The 15983-nt window shown below is 49.8% G+C and overlaps 21 non-coding genes across 21 annotated transcripts; all 21 read left to right on the top strand.

Annotated features, from left to right (window-relative positions):
• Positions 1 to 294: 294 nt before the first annotated feature.
• Trnas-uga lies at positions 295 to 376 on the top strand. Its single transcript has one exon. It is a non-coding gene; the product is annotated as a tRNA-Ser (tRNA).
• A 1182-nt stretch (positions 377 to 1558) lies between these two features.
• Positions 1559 to 1631, top strand: Trnak-uuu. The gene has a single exon. It is a non-coding gene; the product is annotated as a tRNA-Lys (tRNA).
• Positions 1632 to 1769: 138 nt separating this feature from the next.
• Trnas-cga lies at positions 1770 to 1851 on the top strand. The gene has a single exon. It is a non-coding gene; the product is annotated as a tRNA-Ser (tRNA).
• A 702-nt stretch (positions 1852 to 2553) lies between these two features.
• Trnas-uga lies at positions 2554 to 2635 on the top strand. Its single transcript has one exon. It is a non-coding gene; the product is annotated as a tRNA-Ser (tRNA).
• Positions 2636 to 3817: 1182 nt separating this feature from the next.
• Trnak-uuu lies at positions 3818 to 3890 on the top strand. The gene has a single exon. It is a non-coding gene; the product is annotated as a tRNA-Lys (tRNA).
• Positions 3891 to 4028: 138 nt separating this feature from the next.
• Positions 4029 to 4110, top strand: Trnas-cga. The gene has a single exon. It is a non-coding gene; the product is annotated as a tRNA-Ser (tRNA).
• Positions 4111 to 4812: 702 nt separating this feature from the next.
• Trnas-uga lies at positions 4813 to 4894 on the top strand. Its single transcript has one exon. It is a non-coding gene; the product is annotated as a tRNA-Ser (tRNA).
• A 1182-nt stretch (positions 4895 to 6076) lies between these two features.
• Trnak-uuu lies at positions 6077 to 6149 on the top strand. The gene has a single exon. It is a non-coding gene; the product is annotated as a tRNA-Lys (tRNA).
• A 138-nt stretch (positions 6150 to 6287) lies between these two features.
• On the top strand, positions 6288 to 6369 carry Trnas-cga. The gene has a single exon. It is a non-coding gene; the product is annotated as a tRNA-Ser (tRNA).
• Positions 6370 to 7071: 702 nt separating this feature from the next.
• On the top strand, positions 7072 to 7153 carry Trnas-uga. Its single transcript has one exon. It is a non-coding gene; the product is annotated as a tRNA-Ser (tRNA).
• Positions 7154 to 8335: 1182 nt separating this feature from the next.
• On the top strand, positions 8336 to 8408 carry Trnak-uuu. Its single transcript has one exon. It is a non-coding gene; the product is annotated as a tRNA-Lys (tRNA).
• A 138-nt stretch (positions 8409 to 8546) lies between these two features.
• Positions 8547 to 8628, top strand: Trnas-cga. The gene has a single exon. It is a non-coding gene; the product is annotated as a tRNA-Ser (tRNA).
• A 702-nt stretch (positions 8629 to 9330) lies between these two features.
• Trnas-uga lies at positions 9331 to 9412 on the top strand. Its single transcript has one exon. It is a non-coding gene; the product is annotated as a tRNA-Ser (tRNA).
• A 1182-nt stretch (positions 9413 to 10594) lies between these two features.
• Trnak-uuu lies at positions 10595 to 10667 on the top strand. The gene has a single exon. It is a non-coding gene; the product is annotated as a tRNA-Lys (tRNA).
• A 138-nt stretch (positions 10668 to 10805) lies between these two features.
• On the top strand, positions 10806 to 10887 carry Trnas-cga. The gene has a single exon. It is a non-coding gene; the product is annotated as a tRNA-Ser (tRNA).
• A 702-nt stretch (positions 10888 to 11589) lies between these two features.
• Positions 11590 to 11671, top strand: Trnas-uga. Its single transcript has one exon. It is a non-coding gene; the product is annotated as a tRNA-Ser (tRNA).
• Positions 11672 to 12853: 1182 nt separating this feature from the next.
• On the top strand, positions 12854 to 12926 carry Trnak-uuu. Its single transcript has one exon. It is a non-coding gene; the product is annotated as a tRNA-Lys (tRNA).
• Positions 12927 to 13064: 138 nt separating this feature from the next.
• On the top strand, positions 13065 to 13146 carry Trnas-cga. The gene has a single exon. It is a non-coding gene; the product is annotated as a tRNA-Ser (tRNA).
• Positions 13147 to 13848: 702 nt separating this feature from the next.
• On the top strand, positions 13849 to 13930 carry Trnas-uga. The gene has a single exon. It is a non-coding gene; the product is annotated as a tRNA-Ser (tRNA).
• Positions 13931 to 15112: 1182 nt separating this feature from the next.
• On the top strand, positions 15113 to 15185 carry Trnak-uuu. The gene has a single exon. It is a non-coding gene; the product is annotated as a tRNA-Lys (tRNA).
• Positions 15186 to 15323: 138 nt separating this feature from the next.
• Positions 15324 to 15405, top strand: Trnas-cga. Its single transcript has one exon. It is a non-coding gene; the product is annotated as a tRNA-Ser (tRNA).
• Positions 15406 to 15983: the final 578 nt, after the last annotated feature.

The raw sequence follows: 15983 nt of genomic DNA, 5'->3' as shown, positions 1-15983 counted from the left end.
AGTCGGTGAAGTCGCCATTGGAGCCATAAGCCAGTAATTACGACATACGAATCACTCGCGCACCGCGCAGCTGTACGATAATGCTCGTGCGTGGGCCCGCATAGCTGAGTCGGTAGAGCGCTAGGTTTTCAACCAAAGGGTCCTGGGTTCAAGTCCCTGTCTGGGCGAAAATTAATACACTTTCGTAACGGCTAATGGAAACCCTACAGAAAAGAGTGAGGCCACGCCGTTTTCTGCCATCAGATTGCTTCTAAAGATGGCGGTTTCAGTTGTCGGGAGTCGCTTCCGCCACCGGCAGTCGTGGCCGAGTGGTTAAGGCGTCTGACTTGAAATCAGATTCCCTCTGGGAGCGTAGGTTCGAGTCCTGCCGACTGCGAAAATTTTCTCGCTCTCAAAAGGCGGACGTTCAGCTGCATCCTAGCAGTTGCGTCACTACTAAACACGTGGGTCACCAGCAATGTGCAGTGCTATTTGATCCAGGGCGCAGCGTTACAGTCGCGCCCAGAAGCCGCAGCTCATCTCCGCGTCTCACAGCCGTCCACCTGGTGTTAGTACAAGTGTCGCCTCACTGGGCAGTGCAGATGTGTCCATTTTAGCTTGCAGACGATGACGTGTAGCAATTTATGAGCTAACGCAAGTCGTATGTTTTACCGTGTGTATCTGCTAGATACTGCCTCTCATACGGTGGAGAGACTCACTCCTTCTTGTGTCTCGTTCTCCGCACACGAGTTGCCCCTGGCATCGATATAGCACGGGTTTTCTAGCGTCAGCGAAGTCAATATTACACTAATCGAGTCGACATGTTTGCTTGTTACGATGACGGAAGAAGAAGAAATGTGTGTGGAACTTCACTGCATCGGCTGCTCGCCTTTCAGCGCCCCTGTGTCTTATCAGACGAAGGTGACTGTGAAATTGGCAACGAGGCAGAGGTTAACGAACACATGCAAATGGCAACCTTCAACGTCAGCCGAAATAGACTGAAGATCTAAAGGTCCCTGGTTCGATCCCGGGTTTCGGCAGGTATTCGTTTTGATGCGACGCCAATGGAATTACTCTGCGTTTGTGATAATGCAACTACCGCTGACAACAAAAATGACTCTCTCCTGTAGCTGTTCTGGTTGTCTAGTGCATGCCATAAGAGGAACTCACTAGACAACTAACTCCCCTAGAAGCAAAAGAATTAAAAATATCCTACCGACTGCATTCCTTTTTCTGTGTCAGGTGGTGAAGAACGTCTTCAACGGAACCGTGAAATGAGCGAAAGCGTGGGAAACATTGCATTCGAAATGCTTGTGAATTTTCCAATTGCCCAGTGAGTGTCGACAAAACACGTAAATTCTCTGCTCCGACGTATGAGGCGTAACAACTAGTGCAATTTGTTGTTGCATCGTGTGCCAGCAGTCTTCGAGAGTGTGTTACGAGCTTAGCGGGATAAGTTTGTAGACAGCATGTAGGCGACGTTTTATTAGTAACGGCCCCATACAGCGATTGCACAACAGTAAAGGACATGAGTCAATGTATAGTTGTGCATTGTGGGAGGTTTTGCAGCCTCGTCCGAGCCCGGATAGCTCAGTTGGTAGAGCATTAGGCTTTTAACCTAAGGGTCCAGGGTTCAAGTCCCCGTCGAGGCGGAAATTTTAACACTTTGGTAGCGATTCGTCTGGTAGCGGTGGAAACGCTACGGAAAATAATGCAGTTACGCCGTTTACTGACACCACAGTGCTTTAAACGGTAGCAGTTGCATGTGTCGGGAGAACACCGCGCTAACGGCAGTCGTGGCCGAGTGGTTAAGGCGTCTGACTCGAAATCAGATTCCCTCTGGGAGCGTAGGTTCGAATCCTACCGGCTGCGTGCGATTTTGCGTACAGAGGAGCAAACATTTTCGCACACATGTGACATGCGTGGGCGAATGCGGGTGCAAACCAGTGACGCCATTCTCAACAAGACGAAAATTTCCGTTTTAAGAATACTGAGTTTTCGCGACGACCGCTGCTTACTGTGGCTATCGGTTCACCTCACACTGACACTGACGCTGGGACTGCAGAAAGCCGTCGCTGAGATCGTGAGTTCACAGATGTGCTCGAAAGTGATGGACAGAGCGAACATTTCATTTTCTTTTTAAGAATCGCAATTTCCATCACTCGAGTGCGGCCAAAGCAGTGGTGCAGCGTTTCTTTTCTTAAGATCTCGCAGCTGCTTGGAGGTATGTCGATCGTTTTAAGACGACAGAAAACTAGCGTCAGCGGTGCGTCAGTGGGAAGTCGGTGAAGTCGCCATTGGAGCCATAAGCCAGTAATTACGACATACGAATCACTCGCGCACCGCGCAGCTGTACGATAATGCTCGTGCGTGGGCCCGCATAGCTGAGTCGGTAGAGCGCTAGGTTTTCAACCAAAGGGTCCTGGGTTCAAGTCCCTGTCTGGGCGAAAATTAATACACTTTCGTAACGGCTAATGGAAACCCTACAGAAAAGAGTGAGGCCACGCCGTTTTCTGCCATCAGATTGCTTCTAAAGATGGCGGTTTCAGTTGTCGGGAGTCGCTTCCGCCACCGGCAGTCGTGGCCGAGTGGTTAAGGCGTCTGACTTGAAATCAGATTCCCTCTGGGAGCGTAGGTTCGAGTCCTGCCGACTGCGAAAATTTTCTCGCTCTCAAAAGGCGGACGTTCAGCTGCATCCTAGCAGTTGCGTCACTACTAAACACGTGGGTCACCAGCAATGTGCAGTGCTATTTGATCCAGGGCGCAGCGTTACAGTCGCGCCCAGAAGCCGCAGCTCATCTCCGCGTCTCACAGCCGTCCACCTGGTGTTAGTACAAGTGTCGCCTCACTGGGCAGTGCAGATGTGTCCATTTTAGCTTGCAGACGATGACGTGTAGCAATTTATGAGCTAACGCAAGTCGTATGTTTTACCGTGTGTATCTGCTAGATACTGCCTCTCATACGGTGGAGAGACTCACTCCTTCTTGTGTCTCGTTCTCCGCACACGAGTTGCCCCTGGCATCGATATAGCACGGGTTTTCTAGCGTCAGCGAAGTCAATATTACACGAATCGAGTCGACATGTTTGCTTGTTACGATGACGGAAGAAGAAGAAATGTGTGTGGAACTTCACTGCATCGGCTGCTCGCCTTTCAGCGCCCCTGTGTCTTATCAGACGAAGGTGACTGTGAAATTGGCAACGAGGCAGAGGTTAACGAACACATGCAAATGGCAACCTTCAACGTCAGCCGAAATAGACTGAAGATCTAAAGGTCCCTGGTTCGATCCCGGGTTTCGGCAGGTATTCGTTTTGATGCGACGCCAATGGAATTACTCTGCGTTTGTGATAATGCAACTACCGCTGACAACAAAAATGACTCTCTCCTGTAGCTGTTCTGGTTGTCTAGTGCATGCCATAAGAGGAACTCACTAGACAACTAACTCCCCTAGAAGCAAAAGAATTAAAAATATCCTACCGACTGCATTCCTTTTTCTGTGTCAGGTGGTGAAGAACGTCTTCAACGGAACCGTGAAATGAGCGAAAGCGTGGGAAACATTGCATTCGAAATGCTTGTGAATTTTCCAATTGCCCAGTGAGTGTCGACAAAACACGTAAATTCTCTGCTCCGACGTATGAGGCGTAACAACTAGTGCAATTTGTTGTTGCATCGTGTGCCAGCAGTCTTCGAGAGTGTGTTACGAGCTTAGCGGGATAAGTTTGTAGACAGCATGTAGGCGACGTTTTATTAGTAACGGCCCCATACAGCGATTGCACAACAGTAAAGGACATGAGTCAATGTATAGTTGTGCATTGTGGGAGGTTTTGCAGCCTCGTCCGAGCCCGGATAGCTCAGTTGGTAGAGCATTAGGCTTTTAACCTAAGGGTCCAGGGTTCAAGTCCCCGTCGAGGCGGAAATTTTAACACTTTGGTAGCGATTCGTCTGGTAGCGGTGGAAACGCTACGGAAAATAATGCAGTTACGCCGTTTACTGACACCACAGTGCTTTAAACGGTAGCAGTTGCATGTGTCGGGAGAACACCGCGCTAACGGCAGTCGTGGCCGAGTGGTTAAGGCGTCTGACTCGAAATCAGATTCCCTCTGGGAGCGTAGGTTCGAATCCTACCGGCTGCGTGCGATTTTGCGTACAGAGGAGCAAACATTTTCGCACACATGTGACATGCGTGGGCGAATGCGGGTGCAAACCAGTGACGCCATTCTCAACAAGACGAAAATTTCCGTTTTAAGAATACTGAGTTTTCGCGACGACCGCTGCTTACTGTGGCTATCGGTTCACCTCACACTGACACTGACGCTGGGACTGCAGAAAGCCGTCGCTGAGATCGTGAGTTCACAGATGTGCTCGAAAGTGATGGACAGAGCGAACATTTCATTTTCTTTTTAAGAATCGCAATTTCCATCACTCGAGTGCGGCCAAAGCAGTGGTGCAGCGTTTCTTTTCTTAAGATCTCGCAGCTGCTTGGAGGTATGTCGATCGTTTTAAGACGACAGAAAACTAGCGTCAGCGGTGCGTCAGTGGGAAGTCGGTGAAGTCGCCATTGGAGCCATAAGCCAGTAATTACGACATACGAATCACTCGCGCACCGCGCAGCTGTACGATAATGCTCGTGCGTGGGCCCGCATAGCTGAGTCGGTAGAGCGCTAGGTTTTCAACCAAAGGGTCCTGGGTTCAAGTCCCTGTCTGGGCGAAAATTAATACACTTTCGTAACGGCTAATGGAAACCCTACAGAAAAGAGTGAGGCCACGCCGTTTTCTGCCATCAGATTGCTTCTAAAGATGGCGGTTTCAGTTGTCGGGAGTCGCTTCCGCCACCGGCAGTCGTGGCCGAGTGGTTAAGGCGTCTGACTTGAAATCAGATTCCCTCTGGGAGCGTAGGTTCGAGTCCTGCCGACTGCGAAAATTTTCTCGCTCTCAAAAGGCGGACGTTCAGCTGCATCCTAGCAGTTGCGTCACTACTAAACACGTGGGTCACCAGCAATGTGCAGTGCTATTTGATCCAGGGCGCAGCGTTACAGTCGCGCCCAGAAGCCGCAGCTCATCTCCGCGTCTCACAGCCGTCCACCTGGTGTTAGTACAAGTGTCGCCTCACTGGGCAGTGCAGATGTGTCCATTTTAGCTTGCAGACGATGACGTGTAGCAATTTATGAGCTAACGCAAGTCGTATGTTTTACCGTGTGTATCTGCTAGATACTGCCTCTCATACGGTGGAGAGACTCACTCCTTCTTGTGTCTCGTTCTCCGCACACGAGTTGCCCCTGGCATCGATATAGCACGGGTTTTCTAGCGTCAGCGAAGTCAATATTACACGAATCGAGTCGACATGTTTGCTTGTTACGATGACGGAAGAAGAAGAAATGTGTGTGGAACTTCACTGCATCGGCTGCTCGCCTTTCAGCGCCCCTGTGTCTTATCAGACGAAGGTGACTGTGAAATTGGCAACGAGGCAGAGGTTAACGAACACATGCAAATGGCAACCTTCAACGTCAGCCGAAATAGACTGAAGATCTAAAGGTCCCTGGTTCGATCCCGGGTTTCGGCAGGTATTCGTTTTGATGCGACGCCAATGGAATTACTCTGCGTTTGTGATAATGCAACTACCGCTGACAACAAAAATGACTCTCTCCTGTAGCTGTTCTGGTTGTCTAGTGCATGCCATAAGAGGAACTCACTAGACAACTAACTCCCCTAGAAGCAAAAGAATTAAAAATATCCTACCGACTGCATTCCTTTTTCTGTGTCAGGTGGTGAAGAACGTCTTCAACGGAACCGTGAAATGAGCGAAAGCGTGGGAAACATTGCATTCGAAATGCTTGTGAATTTTCCAATTGCCCAGTGAGTGTCGACAAAACACGTAAATTCTCTGCTCCGACGTATGAGGCGTAACAACTAGTGCAATTTGTTGTTGCATCGTGTGCCAGCAGTCTTCGAGAGTGTGTTACGAGCTTAGCGGGATAAGTTTGTAGACAGCATGTAGGCGACGTTTTATTAGTAACGGCCCCATACAGCGATTGCACAACAGTAAAGGACATGAGTCAATGTATAGTTGTGCATTGTGGGAGGTTTTGCAGCCTCGTCCGAGCCCGGATAGCTCAGTTGGTAGAGCATTAGGCTTTTAACCTAAGGGTCCAGGGTTCAAGTCCCCGTCGAGGCGGAAATTTTAACACTTTGGTAGCGATTCGTCTGGTAGCGGTGGAAACGCTACGGAAAATAATGCAGTTACGCCGTTTACTGACACCACAGTGCTTTAAACGGTAGCAGTTGCATGTGTCGGGAGAACACCGCGCTAACGGCAGTCGTGGCCGAGTGGTTAAGGCGTCTGACTCGAAATCAGATTCCCTCTGGGAGCGTAGGTTCGAATCCTACCGGCTGCGTGCGATTTTGCGTACAGAGGAGCAAACATTTTCGCACACATGTGACATGCGTGGGCGAATGCGGGTGCAAACCAGTGACGCCATTCTCAACAAGACGAAAATTTCCGTTTTAAGAATACTGAGTTTTCGCGACGACCGCTGCTTACTGTGGCTATCGGTTCACCTCACACTGACACTGACGCTGGGACTGCAGAAAGCCGTCGCTGAGATCGTGAGTTCACAGATGTGCTCGAAAGTGATGGACAGAGCGAACATTTCATTTTCTTTTTAAGAATCGCAATTTCCATCACTCGAGTGCGGCCAAAGCAGTGGTGCAGCGTTTCTTTTCTTAAGATCTCGCAGCTGCTTGGAGGTATGTCGATCGTTTTAAGACGACAGAAAACTAGCGTCAGCGGTGCGTCAGTGGGAAGTCGGTGAAGTCGCCATTGGAGCCATAAGCCAGTAATTACGACATACGAATCACTCGCGCACCGCGCAGCTGTACGATAATGCTCGTGCGTGGGCCCGCATAGCTGAGTCGGTAGAGCGCTAGGTTTTCAACCAAAGGGTCCTGGGTTCAAGTCCCTGTCTGGGCGAAAATTAATACACTTTCGTAACGGCTAATGGAAACCCTACAGAAAAGAGTGAGGCCACGCCGTTTTCTGCCATCAGATTGCTTCTAAAGATGGCGGTTTCAGTTGTCGGGAGTCGCTTCCGCCACCGGCAGTCGTGGCCGAGTGGTTAAGGCGTCTGACTTGAAATCAGATTCCCTCTGGGAGCGTAGGTTCGAGTCCTGCCGACTGCGAAAATTTTCTCGCTCTCAAAAGGCGGACGTTCAGCTGCATCCTAGCAGTTGCGTCACTACTAAACACGTGGGTCACCAGCAATGTGCAGTGCTATTTGATCCAGGGCGCAGCGTTACAGTCGCGCCCAGAAGCCGCAGCTCATCTCCGCGTCTCACAGCCGTCCACCTGGTGTTAGTACAAGTGTCGCCTCACTGGGCAGTGCAGATGTGTCCATTTTAGCTTGCAGACGATGACGTGTAGCAATTTATGAGCTAACGCAAGTCGTATGTTTTACCGTGTGTATCTGCTAGATACTGCCTCTCATACGGTGGAGAGACTCACTCCTTCTTGTGTCTCGTTCTCCGCACACGAGTTGCCCCTGGCATCGATATAGCACGGGTTTTCTAGCGTCAGCGAAGTCAATATTACACGAATCGAGTCGACATGTTTGCTTGTTACGATGACGGAAGAAGAAGAAATGTGTGTGGAACTTCACTGCATCGGCTGCTCGCCTTTCAGCGCCCCTGTGTCTTATCAGACGAAGGTGACTGTGAAATTGGCAACGAGGCAGAGGTTAACGAACACATGCAAATGGCAACCTTCAACGTCAGCCGAAATAGACTGAAGATCTAAAGGTCCCTGGTTCGATCCCGGGTTTCGGCAGGTATTCGTTTTGATGCGACGCCAATGGAATTACTCTGCGTTTGTGATAATGCAACTACCGCTGACAACAAAAATGACTCTCTCCTGTAGCTGTTCTGGTTGTCTAGTGCATGCCATAAGAGGAACTCACTAGACAACTAACTCCCCTAGAAGCAAAAGAATTAAAAATATCCTACCGACTGCATTCCTTTTTCTGTGTCAGGTGGTGAAGAACGTCTTCAACGGAACCGTGAAATGAGCGAAAGCGTGGGAAACATTGCATTCGAAATGCTTGTGAATTTTCCAATTGCCCAGTGAGTGTCGACAAAACACGTAAATTCTCTGCTCCGACGTATGAGGCGTAACAACTAGTGCAATTTGTTGTTGCATCGTGTGCCAGCAGTCTTCGAGAGTGTGTTACGAGCTTAGCGGGATAAGTTTGTAGACAGCATGTAGGCGACGTTTTATTAGTAACGGCCCCATACAGCGATTGCACAACAGTAAAGGACATGAGTCAATGTATAGTTGTGCATTGTGGGAGGTTTTGCAGCCTCGTCCGAGCCCGGATAGCTCAGTTGGTAGAGCATTAGGCTTTTAACCTAAGGGTCCAGGGTTCAAGTCCCCGTCGAGGCGGAAATTTTAACACTTTGGTAGCGATTCGTCTGGTAGCGGTGGAAACGCTACGGAAAATAATGCAGTTACGCCGTTTACTGACACCACAGTGCTTTAAACGGTAGCAGTTGCATGTGTCGGGAGAACACCGCGCTAACGGCAGTCGTGGCCGAGTGGTTAAGGCGTCTGACTCGAAATCAGATTCCCTCTGGGAGCGTAGGTTCGAATCCTACCGGCTGCGTGCGATTTTGCGTACAGAGGAGCAAACATTTTCGCACACATGTGACATGCGTGGGCGAATGCGGGTGCAAACCAGTGACGCCATTCTCAACAAGACGAAAATTTCCGTTTTAAGAATACTGAGTTTTCGCGACGACCGCTGCTTACTGTGGCTATCGGTTCACCTCACACTGACACTGACGCTGGGACTGCAGAAAGCCGTCGCTGAGATCGTGAGTTCACAGATGTGCTCGAAAGTGATGGACAGAGCGAACATTTCATTTTCTTTTTAAGAATCGCAATTTCCATCACTCGAGTGCGGCCAAAGCAGTGGTGCAGCGTTTCTTTTCTTAAGATCTCGCAGCTGCTTGGAGGTATGTCGATCGTTTTAAGACGACAGAAAACTAGCGTCAGCGGTGCGTCAGTGGGAAGTCGGTGAAGTCGCCATTGGAGCCATAAGCCAGTAATTACGACATACGAATCACTCGCGCACCGCGCAGCTGTACGATAATGCTCGTGCGTGGGCCCGCATAGCTGAGTCGGTAGAGCGCTAGGTTTTCAACCAAAGGGTCCTGGGTTCAAGTCCCTGTCTGGGCGAAAATTAATACACTTTCGTAACGGCTAATGGAAACCCTACAGAAAAGAGTGAGGCCACGCCGTTTTCTGCCATCAGATTGCTTCTAAAGATGGCGGTTTCAGTTGTCGGGAGTCGCTTCCGCCACCGGCAGTCGTGGCCGAGTGGTTAAGGCGTCTGACTTGAAATCAGATTCCCTCTGGGAGCGTAGGTTCGAGTCCTGCCGACTGCGAAAATTTTCTCGCTCTCAAAAGGCGGACGTTCAGCTGCATCCTAGCAGTTGCGTCACTACTAAACACGTGGGTCACCAGCAATGTGCAGTGCTATTTGATCCAGGGCGCAGCGTTACAGTCGCGCCCAGAAGCCGCAGCTCATCTCCGCGTCTCACAGCCGTCCACCTGGTGTTAGTACAAGTGTCGCCTCACTGGGCAGTGCAGATGTGTCCATTTTAGCTTGCAGACGATGACGTGTAGCAATTTATGAGCTAACGCAAGTCGTATGTTTTACCGTGTGTATCTGCTAGATACTGCCTCTCATACGGTGGAGAGACTCACTCCTTCTTGTGTCTCGTTCTCCGCACACGAGTTGCCCCTGGCATCGATATAGCACGGGTTTTCTAGCGTCAGCGAAGTCAATATTACACGAATCGAGTCGACATGTTTGCTTGTTACGATGACGGAAGAAGAAGAAATGTGTGTGGAACTTCACTGCATCGGCTGCTCGCCTTTCAGCGCCCCTGTGTCTTATCAGACGAAGGTGACTGTGAAATTGGCAACGAGGCAGAGGTTAACGAACACATGCAAATGGCAACCTTCAACGTCAGCCGAAATAGACTGAAGATCTAAAGGTCCCTGGTTCGATCCCGGGTTTCGGCAGGTATTCGTTTTGATGCGACGCCAATGGAATTACTCTGCGTTTGTGATAATGCAACTACCGCTGACAACAAAAATGACTCTCTCCTGTAGCTGTTCTGGTTGTCTAGTGCATGCCATAAGAGGAACTCACTAGACAACTAACTCCCCTAGAAGCAAAAGAATTAAAAATATCCTACCGACTGCATTCCTTTTTCTGTGTCAGGTGGTGAAGAACGTCTTCAACGGAACCGTGAAATGAGCGAAAGCGTGGGAAACATTGCATTCGAAATGCTTGTGAATTTTCCAATTGCCCAGTGAGTGTCGACAAAACACGTAAATTCTCTGCTCCGACGTATGAGGCGTAACAACTAGTGCAATTTGTTGTTGCATCGTGTGCCAGCAGTCTTCGAGAGTGTGTTACGAGCTTAGCGGGATAAGTTTGTAGACAGCATGTAGGCGACGTTTTATTAGTAACGGCCCCATACAGCGATTGCACAACAGTAAAGGACATGAGTCAATGTATAGTTGTGCATTGTGGGAGGTTTTGCAGCCTCGTCCGAGCCCGGATAGCTCAGTTGGTAGAGCATTAGGCTTTTAACCTAAGGGTCCAGGGTTCAAGTCCCCGTCGAGGCGGAAATTTTAACACTTTGGTAGCGATTCGTCTGGTAGCGGTGGAAACGCTACGGAAAATAATGCAGTTACGCCGTTTACTGACACCACAGTGCTTTAAACGGTAGCAGTTGCATGTGTCGGGAGAACACCACGCTAACGGCAGTCGTGGCCGAGTGGTTAAGGCGTCTGACTCGAAATCAGATTCCCTCTGGGAGCGTAGGTTCGAATCCTACCGGCTGCGTGCGATTTTGCGTACAGAGGAGCAAACATTTTCGCACACATGTGACATGCGTGGGCGAATGCGGGTGCAAACCAGTGACGCCATTCTCAACAAGACGAAAATTTCCGTTTTAAGAATACTGAGTTTTCGCGACGACCGCTGCTTACTGTGGCTATCGGTTCACCTCACACTGACACTGACGCTGGGACTGCAGAAAGCCGTCGCTGAGATCGTGAGTTCACAGATGTGCTCGAAAGTGATGGACAGAGCGAACATTTCATTTTCTTTTTAAGAATCGCAATTTCCATCACTCGAGTGCGGCCAAAGCAGTGGTGCAGCGTTTCTTTTCTTAAGATCTCGCAGCTGCTTGGAGGTATGTCGATCGTTTTAAGACGACAGAAAACTAGCGTCAGCGGTGCGTCAGTGGGAAGTCGGTGAAGTCGCCATTGGAGCCATAAGCCAGTAATTACGACATACGAATCACTCGCGCACCGCGCAGCTGTACGATAATGCTCGTGCGTGGGCCCGCATAGCTGAGTCGGTAGAGCGCTAGGTTTTCAACCAAAGGGTCCTGGGTTCAAGTCCCTGTCTGGGCGAAAATTAATACACTTTCGTAACGGCTAATGGAAACCCTACAGAAAAGAGTGAGGCCACGCCGTTTTCTGCCATCAGATTGCTTCTAAAGATGGCGGTTTCAGTTGTCGGGAGTCGCTTCCGCCACTGGCAGTCGTGGCCGAGTGGTTAAGGCGTCTGACTTGAAATCAGATTCCCTCTGGGAGCGTAGGTTCGAGTCCTGCCGACTGCGAAAATTTTCTCGCTCTCAAAAGGCGGACGTTCAGCTGCATCCTAGCAGTTGCGTCACTACTAAACACGTGGGTCACCAGCAATGTGCAGTGCTATTTGATCCAGGGCGCAGCGTTACAGTCGCGCCCAGAAGCCGCAGCTCATCTCCGCGTCTCACAGCCGTCCACCTGGTGTTAGTACAAGTGTCGCCTCACTGGGCAGTGCAGATGTGTCCATTTTAGCTTGCAGACGATGACGTGTAGCAATTTATGAGCTAACGCAAGTCGTATGTTTTACCGTGTGTATCTGCTAGATACTGCCTCTCATACGGTGGAGAGACTCACTCCTTCTTGTGTCTCGTTCTCCGCACACGAGTTGCCCCTGGCATCGATATAGCACGGGTTTTCTAGCGTCAGCGAAGTCAATATTACACGAATCGAGTCGACATGTTTGCTTGTTACGATGACGGAAGAAGAAGAAATGTGTGTGGAACTTCACTGCATCGGCTGCTCGCCTTTCAGCGCCCCTGTGTCTTATCAGACGAAGGTGACTGTGAAATTGGCAACGAGGCAGAGGTTAACGAACACATGCAAATGGCAACCTTCAACGTCAGCCGAAATAGACTGAAGATCTAAAGGTCCCTGGTTCGATCCCGGGTTTCGGCAGGTATTCGTTTTGATGCGACGCCAATGGAATTACTCTGCGTTTGTGATAATGCAACTACCGCTGACAACAAAAATGACTCTCTCCTGTAGCTGTTCTGGTTGTCTAGTGCATGCCATAAGAGGAACTCACTAGACAACTAACTCCCCTAGAAGCAAAAGAATTAAAAATATCCTACCGACTGCATTCCTTTTTCTGTGTCAGGTGGTGAAGAACGTCTTCAACGGAACCGTGAAATGAGCGAAAGCGTGGGAAACATTGCATTCGAAATGCTTGTGAATTTTCCAATTGCCCAGTGAGTGTCGACAAAACACGTAAATTCTCTGCTCCGACGTATGAGGCGTAACAACTAGTGCAATTTGTTGTTGCATCGTGTGCCAGCAGTCTTCGAGAGTGTGTTACGAGCTTAGCGGGATAAGTTTGTAGACAGCATGTAGGCGACGTTTTATTAGTAACGGCCCCATACAGCGATTGCACAACAGTAAAGGACATGAGTCAATGTATAGTTGTGCATTGTGGGAGGTTTTGCAGCCTCGTCCGAGCCCGGATAGCTCAGTTGGTAGAGCATTAGGCTTTTAACCTAAGGGTCCAGGGTTCAAGTCCCCGTCGAGGCGGAAATTTTAACACTTTGGTAGCGATTCGTCTGGTAGCGGTGGAAACGCTACGGAAAATAATGCAGTTACGCCGTTTACTGACACCACAGTGCTTTAAACGGTAGCAGTTGCATGTGTCGGGAGAACACCGCGCTAACGGCAGTCGTGGCCGAGTGGTTAAGGCGTCTGACTCGAAATCAGATTCCCTCTGGGAGCGTAGGTTCGAATCCTACCGGCTGCGTGCGATTTTGCGTACAGAGGAGCAAACATTTTCGCACACATGTGACATGCGTGGGCGAATGCGGGTGCAAACCAGTGACGCCATTCTCAACAAGACGAAAATTTCCGTTTTAAGAATACTGAGTTTTCGCGACGACCGCTGCTTACTGTGGCTATCGGTTCACCTCACACTGACACTGACGCTGGGACTGCAGAAAGCCGTCGCTGAGATCGTGAGTTCACAGATGTGCTCGAAAGTGATGGACAGAGCGAACATTTCATTTTCTTTTTAAGAATCGCAATTTCCATCACTCGAGTGCGGCCAAAGCAGTGGTGCAGCGTTTCTTTTCTTAAGATCTCGCAGCTGCTTGGAGGTATGTCGATCGTTTTAAGACGACAGAAAACTAGCGTCAGCGGTGCGTCAGTGGGAAGTCGGTGAAGTCGCCATTGGAGCCATAAGCCAGTAATTACGACATACGAATCACTCGCGCACCGCGCAGCTGTACGATAATGCTCGTGCGTGGGCCCGCATAGCTGAGTCGGTAGAGCGCTAGGTTTTCAACCAAAGGGTCCTGGGTTCAAGTCCCTGTCTGGGCGAAAATTAATACACTTTCGTAACGGCTAATGGAAACCCTACAGAAAAGAGTGAGGCCACGCCGTTTTCTGCCATCAGATTGCTTCTAAAGATGGCGGTTTCAGTTGTCGGGAGTCGCTTCCGCCACTGGCAGTCGTGGCCGAGTGGTTAAGGCGTCTGACTTGAAATCAGATTCCCTCTGGGAGCGTAGGTTCGAGTCCTGCCGACTGCGAAAATTTTCTCGCTCTCAAAAGGCGGACGTTCAGCTGCATCCTAGCAGTTGCGTCACTACTAAACACGTGGGTCACCAGCAATGTGCAGTGCTATTTGATCCAGGGCGCAGCGTTACAGTCGCGCCCAGAAGCCGCAGCTCATCTCCGCGTCTCACAGCCGTCCACCTGGTGTTAGTACAAGTGTCGCCTCACTGGGCAGTGCAGATGTGTCCATTTTAGCTTGCAGACGATGACGTGTAGCAATTTATGAGCTAACGCAAGTCGTATGTTTTACCGTGTGTATCTGCTAGATACTGCCTCTCATACGGTGGAGAGACTCACTCCTTCTTGTGTCTCGTTCTCCGCACACGAGTTGCCCCTGGCATCGATATAGCACGGGTTTTCTAGCGTCAGCGAAGTCAATATTACACGAATCGAGTCGACATGTTTGCTTGTTACGATGACGGAAGAAGAAGAAATGTGTGTGGAACTTCACTGCATCGGCTGCTCGCCTTTCAGCGCCCCTGTGTCTTATCAGACGAAGGTGACTGTGAAATTGGCAACGAGGCAGAGGTTAACGAACACATGCAAATGGCAACCTTCAACGTCAGCCGAAATAGACTGAAGATCTAAAGGTCCCTGGTTCGATCCCGGGTTTCGGCAGGTATTCGTTTTGATGCGACGCCAATGGAATTACTCTGCGTTTGTGATAATGCAACTACCGCTGACAACAAAAATGACTCTCTCCTGTAGCTGTTCTGGTTGTCTAGTGCATGCCATAAGAGGAACTCACTAGACAACTAACTCCCCTAGAAGCAAAAGAATTAAAAATATCCTACCGACTGCATTCCTTTTTCTGTGTCAGGTGGTGAAGAACGTCTTCAACGGAACCGTGAAATGAGCGAAAGCGTGGGAAACATTGCATTCGAAATGCTTGTGAATTTTCCAATTGCCCAGTGAGTGTCGACAAAACACGTAAATTCTCTGCTCCGACGTATGAGGCGTAACAACTAGTGCAATTTGTTGTTGCATCGTGTGCCAGCAGTCTTCGAGAGTGTGTTACGAGCTTAGCGGGATAAGTTTGTAGACAGCATGTAGGCGACGTTTTATTAGTAACGGCCCCATACAGCGATTGCACAACAGTAAAGGACATGAGTCAATGTATAGTTGTGCATTGTGGGAGGTTTTGCAGCCTCGTCCGAGCCCGGATAGCTCAGTTGGTAGAGCATTAGGCTTTTAACCTAAGGGTCCAGGGTTCAAGTCCCCGTCGAGGCGGAAATTTTAACACTTTGGTAGCGATTCGTCTGGTAGCGGTGGAAACGCTACGGAAAATAATGCAGTTACGCCGTTTACTGACACCACAGTGCTTTAAACGGTAGCAGTTGCATGTGTCGGGAGAACACCGCGCTAACGGCAGTCGTGGCCGAGTGGTTAAGGCGTCTGACTCGAAATCAGATTCCCTCTGGGAGCGTAGGTTCGAATCCTACCGGCTGCGTGCGATTTTGCGTACAGAGGAGCAAACATTTTCGCACACATGTGACATGCGTGGGCGAATGCGGGTGCAAACCAGTGACGCCATTCTCAACAAGACGAAAATTTCCGTTTTAAGAATACTGAGTTTTCGCGACGACCGCTGCTTACTGTGGCTATCGGTTCACCTCACACTGACACTGACGCTGGGACTGCAGAAAGCCGTCGCTGAGATCGTGAGTTCACAGATGTGCTCGAAAGTGATGGACAGAGCGAACATTTCATTTTCTTTTTAAGAATCGCAATTTCCATCACTCGAGTGCGGCCAAAGCAGTGGTGCAGCGTTTCTTTTCTTAAGATCTCGCAGCTGCTTGGAGGTATGTCGATCGTTTTAAGACGACAGAAAACTAGCGTCAGCGGTGCGTCAGTGGGAAGTCGGTGAAGTCGCCATTGGAGCCATAAGCCAGTAATTACGACATACGAATCACTCGCGCACCGCGCAGCTGTACGATAATGCTCGTGCGTGGGCCCGCATAGCTGAGTCGGTAGAGCGCTAGGTTTTCAACCAAAGGGTCCTGGGTTCAAGTCCCTGTCTGGGCGAAA

This window comes from Schistocerca americana, unplaced genomic scaffold, assembly GCF_021461395.2.
Source record: "Schistocerca americana isolate TAMUIC-IGC-003095 unplaced genomic scaffold, iqSchAmer2.1 HiC_scaffold_647, whole genome shotgun sequence".
NCBI lineage: Eukaryota > Metazoa > Arthropoda > Insecta > Orthoptera > Acrididae > Schistocerca > Schistocerca americana.
This window is presented reverse-complemented; position numbering and strand designations above follow the sequence as displayed.